The sequence below is a fragment of the Neofelis nebulosa genome, chromosome X (genome assembly GCF_028018385.1).
Source record: "Neofelis nebulosa isolate mNeoNeb1 chromosome X, mNeoNeb1.pri, whole genome shotgun sequence".
Classification (NCBI taxonomy): Eukaryota; Metazoa; Chordata; class Mammalia; order Carnivora; family Felidae; genus Neofelis; species Neofelis nebulosa.
In genome coordinates this window covers 124,556,771-124,565,488 of record NC_080800.1, presented here as the reverse complement: position 1 = coordinate 124,565,488, position 8,718 = coordinate 124,556,771, and positions in this window count along the sequence as shown.

Sequence of the window (8,718 nt, the reverse complement as noted above, 5' to 3'; positions counted from 1 at the left end):
CCCAACAAATAAGAGTCCAGGACCAGATGGCTTCCCAGGGGAGTTCTACCAGACGTTTAAAGCAGAGATAATACCTATCCTTCTCAAGCTATTCCAAGAAATAGAAAGGGAAGGAAAACTTCCAGACTCGTTCTATGAAGCCAGTATGACTTTCATTCCTAAACCAGACAGAGACCCAGTAAAACAAGAGAACTACAGGCCAATATCCCTGATGAATATGGATGCAAAAATTCTCAATAAGATAATAGCAAATCAAATTCAACAGCATATAAAACGAATTATTCACCATGATCAAGTGGGATTCATTCCTGGGATGCAGGGCTGGTTCAACATTCGCAAATCAATCAACGTGATACATCACATTAATAAAAAAAAAAGAGAAGAACCATATGATCCTGTCAATCGATGCAGAAAAGGCATTTGACAAAATCCAACACCCTTTCTTAATAAAAACCCTTGAGAAAGTCGGGAGAGAAGGAACATACTTAAACATCATAAAAGCCATTTATGAAAAGCCCACAGCTAACATCATCCTCAACGGGGAAAAACTGAGAGCTTTTCCCCTGAGATCAGGAACACGACAGGGATGCCCACTCTCACCGCTGTTATTTAACATAGTGCTTGAAGTTCTAGCATCAGCAATCAGACAACAAAAGGAAATCAAAGGCATCAAAATTGGGAAAGATGAAGTCAAGCTTTCACTTTTTGCAGATGACATGATATTATACATGGAAAATCCGATAGACTCCACCAAAAGTCTGCTAGAACTGATACATGAATTCAGCAAAGTTGCCGGATACAAAATCAATGTACAGAAATCAGTTGCATTCTTATACACTAACAATGAAGCAACAGAAAGACAAATAAAGAAACTGATCCCATTCACAATTGCACCAAGAAGCATAAAATACCTAGGAATAAATCTAACCAAAGATGTAAAAGATCTGTATGCTGAAAACTATAGAAAGCTTATGAAGGTAATTGAAGAAGATATAAAGAAATGGAAAGACATTCCCTGCTCATGGATTGGAAGAATAAATATTGTCAAAATGTCAATAGTACCCAAAGCTATCTACACATTCAATGCAATCCCAATCAAAATTGCACCAGCATTCTTCTCAAAACTAGAACAAGCCATCCTAAAATTCATATGGAACCACAAAAGGCCCCGAATAGCCAAAGTAATTTTGAAGAAGAAGACCAAAGCAGGAGGCATCACAATCCCAGACTTTAGCCTCTACTACAAAGCTGTAACCATCAAGACAGAATGGTATTAGCATAAAAACAGACACATAGACCAATGGAATAGAATAGAAACCCCAGAACTAGACCCACAAACGTATGGCCAACTCATCTTTGACAAAGCAGGAAAGAACATCCAATGGAAAAAAGACAGTCTCTTTAACAAATGGTGCTGGGAGAACTGGACAGCAACATGCAGAAGGTTGAAACTAGACCACTTTCTGACACCATTCACAAAAATAAACTCAAAATGGATAAAGGACCTGAATGTGAGACAGGAAACCATCAAAACCTTAGAGGAGAAAGCAGGAAAAGACCTCTCTGACCTCAGCCGTAGCAATCTCTTACTCGACACATCCCCAAAGGCAAGGGAATTAGTAGCAAAAGTGAATTACTGGGACCTTGTGAAGATAAAAAGCTTCTGCACAGCAAAAGAAACAACCAACGAAACTAAAAGGCAACCAACGGAATGGGAAAAGATATTTGCAAATGACATATCGGACAAAGGGCTAGTATCCAAAATCTATAAAGAGCTCGCCAAACTCCACACCCGAAAAACAAATAACCCAGTGAAGAAATGGGCAGAAAACATGAATAGACACTTCTCTAAAGAAGACATCCGGATGGCCAACAGGCACATGAAAAGATGCTCAACGTCGCTCCTTATCAGGGAAATACAAATCACAACCACACTCAGATATCACCTCACGCCAGTCAGAGTGGCCAAAAGGAACAAATCAGGAGACTATAGATGCTGGTGAGGATGTGGAGAAACGGGAACCCTCTTGCACTGTTGGTGGGAATGCGAATTGGTGCAGCCACTCTGGAAAGCAGTGTGGAGGTTCCTCAGAAAATTAAAAATAGACCTACCCTATGACCCAGCAATAGCACTGCTAGGAATTTACCCAAGGGATACAGGAGTACTGATGCATAGGGGCACTTGTACCCCAATGTTGATAGCAGCACTCTCAACAATAGCCAAATTATGGAAAGAGCCTAAATGTCCATCAACGTATGAATGGATAAAGAAATTGTGGTTTATATACACAATGGAATACTACATGGCAATGAGAAAGAATGAAATATGGCCCTTTGTAGCAAGGTGGATGGAACTGGAGAGTGTGATGCTAAGTGAAATAAGCCATACAGAGAAAGACAGATACCATATGTTTTCACTCTTATGTGGATCCTGAGAAACTTAACCGAAACCCATGGCGGAGGGGAAGAAAAAAAAAAAAAGAGGTTAGAGTGGGAGAGAGCCAAAGCATAAGAGACTGTTAAAAACTGAGAACACACTGAGGGTTGGTGGGGGGTGGGAGGGAGGGGAGGGTGGGTGATGGGTATTGAGGAGGGCACCTTTTGGGATGAGCACTGGGTGTTGTATGGAAACCAATTTGACAATAAATTTCATATATTGAAAAAAAAAAACTTCTCTAAAGGAGAAGTGCATGGTCTAAGGGAGACTTGAGGCCAGAGAAGGAAGCATGATGTGTTCAAGGAACAGAAATAAAATCATTGTGATTTAAGTAGCATGATCAAATGTGAATACGGTGCAAACTAAAATGGAACAGATAGATATATAGGGGCCAGAATGTGCAAAGCTTTGTAGATCATATTAAGTATTTTTGTCTTTATCTTGGGAGCAATGCTGTTAAGTAGCGGCGGATGGGAGGTGGCATGAGGCAAAGGGAGAGGTAAAAGATAACACCCAAAGTTTAGTTTGGCCAACTGAATGCCTGATACAGAATTTACTGAGACTGGAACACTGGAAGTGGGCAGAAATCAATTTTAGACATGTGGGATTTAAAGTGCCTATGGGATATCTAAGTAGAGTGGTAGTGGTGGTTGTAACTGTATTATTGTGGCTTCAGGAAGGAGTGAGACCAGACTACTTCTTTCAAAAATTTGGTGGTAAAAAGAAGGAGAAAGTTGGGACAGTCACTGGGCAGGAATGAAAATTCAAGGGAGAGTGATAGAACAAGAGAAAAGGGATAGGCAATAGAATAAACTCTTGTCAGGCACCAATTTTAAATTCAATCATTGGGCATTACCATATTTGATGACTATCTTCTCCCCCAACTTAATGGTGTCAGTGAAGAGCTTACTCTGCTCTTCACCGTAGACATGACTGTAGAGTGGCTGGGGCTTGTGATAGGTGGGGAGGCCATAAAATTCTGGGTGCTGGTTTGGGATGTGCTTTATATTAATATTTACTAAGAACATAATCAATACAGATTCTCAGAGTGATGATTCCAAAGAAATAAGTGTCTTCTCTAAAGTCAGTCCTGCCTCTACTTCAGGCAATAAGGAAGTATCCTTTGAATCCATTGCAGTCTTGCTTTTTGAGTGATTCTGAGTTGGTTGTGTGGTAATTTGTAGCTCAGGCTGTAGGCAAGGAGCAGGCTTTGCTTTTGTCTGTCTCCTAGGCAAGATCTTTAATCCAACAGTGATCTAGACCCACCCTTTCTCCACAACCTGCTCTGCTTCAATCTTGTCTATTCCTTTTCCCACGTTTCAGATCACCAAACCAAGGACTTTCTTCCAGCAGCTGAAAACACAGGAGCCATGATTTCTGGCCTATATCCATTGCTATTTTGTTGATGGCTAGTAGGCTAGCTTCTTAGAATTGACTTAGGTTGGGACAGGGGTAATGGTAAGTAACTGCATGTAGCCACCTCTGAATTTATTCTGAAAACACTGTGGGGCCAGCATTAGGGTTGCCTTCATGTACTTTACTATGGGGAAAACTGCATTACCACAAACCATCCTGCCTGCAAAGAAACTTAGTTTGCCTGTGCCCTTAGAGTTAGGTATTGTACCCACTATTTCAATTGCACACATGTAAAAACCTAAGTGTGCCAGTCTGTTGGCAAGAGCTTTTCCTATCCTTATTGAGCATTAGATCCCAGAGAGGGTGGCAATCTGAACTGGCACACACTCTGTGCCTTGTCTGCACAGGGCACAAATGAGATGCCCAGGGATGAAATAAAAAGTTTTATCCTCAAAGAGCATAAGCAGTAATTTAAATACAAAGAAGGAAGACACCTAAAGATCTAAAAAGAGCATGAACACAGAGCTGCAGTTTACCAAGCACTCACATCTCACCTAATTCTCACAAATCCCTGCATAATAAATCCTATTTTTATTATCCCCAAGTTACAGAAGAGGAAACTGAAGTTCAGGATGGTGAATCATTTGGTCATGGTCAAGTTTTATAAGTAGAAAATACAGGATTCAAATCTAGATCTGATTGACTGTAAAATGTGTCTTCTTAACATCTTCTTAAGAACTCTGCAAGGCTATCTCAACAAACATTGACCTTTCCAGTGACCCCCACCATCAAAAGATGGTAGAAACACCTGCTACAGGATGAGGGCATGTGGCGGTGGTTTCAGGGAAGGTGATGCACTGGAAGAGTGGAAATATAGCCTGAATCCTATTAGTGTGGGCAGGTGCATACCAGAGCTCAACATAGCTGCTCCATTCCGCTATCTTGTCCAGGCTAATCCTATGCTAGAAGATGTGGTATTTCATTGAATATGCTCTTTGCCTCTGTAACAAGATTCCCTTCATCTCCAAGCAAAAATGATGGATTGGCTTTCTGCTTGCTTAGCTGCTCAGATTTGAAAAGCCATCTCAGTTGAGCCAACTTTTGAATCATTTACAGGAAAATAGTTCTGCTGCTAAGACCTGCGTTCTGGCATGACTTGGGTGTGATGACGGATAAGTCTCCCTGGGTTTCAGATTTCTCATTTGTGAAAAATAAATGTGCTGAGTTTCATTCCATCTATGCTTCATCGATCGAGAAGGGTAGAATTAGTCATTAGGTCAACAAACAAGAAGTTATTGAGGACCTCCTATGTGCCAGGCATACTGAGATAAAAAGTATACAGTGATGAATAAGACACAAATGATCCTGGCCCTCATGGGGTTTAGTATGTATTGAGGGAGGTGGCCATGTAGCAGGTAACACATTGTAAGTAACACAATTATAATATATTGTGATCACAGCATGAGGGCTAAGAGACCAGGGTGTCTAACTCTGCCTGGGGGATTGGATAAGTTTGTCTTCTTTACCATTACCTTTCCTGGATAACTTCTATGCGTCATTCATTCATTCATTCATTCACTCCCTAAATATTTCCTGAGTGCCTGCTGAGTGTCAGGCACTGGAAATACGGTGAAGGTCAAAAGAGACAATATCCTGGCCCTGTGGAGCTTACATTTAAATAAAAAAGATGCACAATAACCAAGTAAACAAATGTATCTACAGAGATAACTCAAAGTGGTGAGTCATAAGAAAAAAAGCTCAAGGCAATGCACTCATAACCCTGTAGGTACTTTAGGTTGGCCAGTTCAGAGAAGGTTTCTCTGAGGAAATAACATTTGAGGTGAGAGTAATTTACAAGGAGTCAGTCAGTGGAAAAGTAAGCTCCAAGGCCCTAAAGATAGACTGAGGTTAACCTATTTAAGGAAAAAGAGGGGGAAAGCCCATGGGGCTGGCATATGGAGAATTATAAGAGAGTGGCACCAAATGAGGTTGGAGTAGTAGGTGGCACCAGGTAACTTGAAGTCTTGGAGGTCAGGATAAGAAGGGTGATTTTATTCTGCATGCAGGAAGCAGCCATGGAAGATTTTAAAGCAGGATGATAAAATGATTTCTATTTTTAAACAGAGAGGCAAACCATAAAGACTCATAAGTGCAGAGAACAAACTAAGGATAGATGCAGGGGTTGGGGAGAGGGAAAATGGGTGATGGTCATTGAGGAGGGCACTAGTTGGGATGAGCACTGAGGGCTGTATGGAAGCCAATTTGACAATAAATTATATTCACTAAAAAAAGAAACAAAATAAATGAACAACATTTATTGAAATGAAAATGACAAACAAAAAAACAGATTATAGAGAACAAACTGATGATTTCCAGACAAGAGGTGGGAGGAGGGAAGGGGTGAAATAGGTAAAGGAGATTAAAAGTACACTTGTCATGATGAGCACTGAAAAATATATAGAATTCTTGAATCATTGTATTGTACACATTAAATTAGTATAGCAGTGCATGTTAATTATGTTTTAATAAAAAAAGTCATTTGACCATATATGCAAGGGTTTATTTCTGTGCTCTCTATTCTATTGATCTATATGTCTGTCATTATGCCATTACCTCACCGTTTTGATTACTATAGCTTTGAAACATTTTGAATTCAGGAAGTGTGATGGCTCCAGCTCTGTTCATCTTATTCAAAATTGCTTTGACTATTCGTGGTCTTTTGTGGTTCCATATGAATTTTAGGGTTTTTTTTTTCTATTTCTATAAAAAATGTCATTGGGATTTTGATAAAGATTGCATTGCATATGGAGATCATTCTGGGTAGTATGAATATTTTAGCAATATTTATTTCAATCCATAAACATGGGGTGTCTTTGCATTTATTTGTGTTTTTTATTAATTCTTTCATCAATGTTTTGTAGTCTTAGGTGTACAAGCCTTTCACTTCCTTGGTTAAGTTTATTCCTAAGTATTTTACTGTTTGTGATTTTAATGTAAATGGGATTGTTTTCCTGATTTCCTCTTCAGTTAGTGTATAGAAACATCACTGTTTTTTGCACTTTGATTTTGTATGCTGCAATGTTACTGATTTTGCTTATTCTCCAAAACAGGATGTAAAGATGACCAACAGACACATGAAAATGTACTCAACATCACTAATCATCAGCGAAATACAAATCAAAACTGCAATGAGATATCACCTCACATCTATTTGGATGTCTATTGTTGAAAAAAATTAAAAAGACAAGTACTGGTGATGATATAGAGAAACAAGTGTTGGTGAAGATGTATACTATTGATGGAAATATAAATTGATGCACCCACTATAGAAAACAGCATGGATGCCCCTCAAAAAATTAAAAATAGAACTACTATGTGATCCAATGATCCCATTTCTAGGTATATACCCAGAGGAATTAAAATCAGGATCTCAAAGAGACAGGTGCTCTCTCATATTCATTGCAGCATTGTTCACAATAGCAAAATATAAAAGCAACCATAATGCCCATTGGCAGATGAATGGATAAAGAAAATGTGGTGTATACATATATACCATGGGATATTATTCAGCTTTTAAAAAGAAGAAAATTCTGCCATCTGCAACAACATGGAAGGACCTGGAGGACATTTTGCTAGATGAAATAAGCCAGACCTAGAAGGGCAAATACTACATGATACCATCTAAATGAGGAATAAAATAGTCAAACTCATAGAATCATTTGTCTCCTTCACTTAGCTGACAGCGCCTCTATGCCAGCAATGGCCTCTGGTTCCTGTTTCTATCAAATTCACCCCACAGCCCACACCCTAGAACCTGACACTGAATAGCTGATGGCTCAGTGTTTGCAAGGGAGCCTAGTAACCCAAGAAACCTATAAAGATGAAGTGTGAAGTCACAGCTGCAAATGGTTTCCAGGGGCTGGTGGCAGCAAGGGGCAGAGTGTTATTCATCAAAATGTGTTAAGTTTCAGTTATTCATGAAAGCAATAATACCTCAATAAAGTGGTTTTAAAAGACACTCTAGCTGCTGAACAAAGAATAGATAGGGAGGCAAGGCAAGAGTGTGTTAGTCTGCTCGGCTGCTGTATAGACTGTGTGCTTAAACAGCAGACATTTCTCATGGTTCTAGAGGCTGGAAAGTCCTAGATTAAGGTGCCAGCTCAGTTGCGTTCTTGGTGAAGGCCCTCTTTCTGGTTTGCATTTAGCCACTTCTTAATATGTTCACATATGGTAGAGATAAAAGAGAAAGGAAACAAGTTCTCTCTTGTTTCTTCTTAAAAGGGCACTAATCCCCTCATGAGGGTTCCACCTTCATCACCTAATCACTTCCCAAAGGCTTCACCTCCTAATATCATCGCATTGAGGGTTAGGGTTTTAACATAGGAATTTTTGAAGGACAAAAACTTGCAGTCCATAACACAGAGAGATCAGTCACAGAGGGAAATGTAAAGTGGCTTTAACAAAAATGTTCTATGATTGCTCACTCAAAGACTGTGAACCCTGTCAGAGACTTTCTGGCCCACCTGATATATCTCTGTAGATGTGAGAGTGAGCTGCTTGCTATGACAGGCCCTACCCTCAAGCTAAAGAGGTCCATCTGCAAGCAAGAAGATACATGGAATGGGGAGCCAAGAGGCAGAGATCCCTCTTCACACAGTCATTCTAAACTTAGCACCTGTTGTCCCTGAAGAGTCCTAGGATTTCTGCCTACTTTTGCCATATCAATGCCATTTTAATGTAATTGTACTAGAAATGCACCAACTGGGCAACTTCTTCCCAAGATACATTCCAGGCAGAGGCCTCAGGCTCCCCTCATCTTGTCTCCTGATCACAATCTGGAAGAGCTTGGCCCGGTAGATTAGCAATCAGTCCCCACACAGGCACACCTTTTATGTGTAAGGCACAGGGCTGGATACTACCTCTTC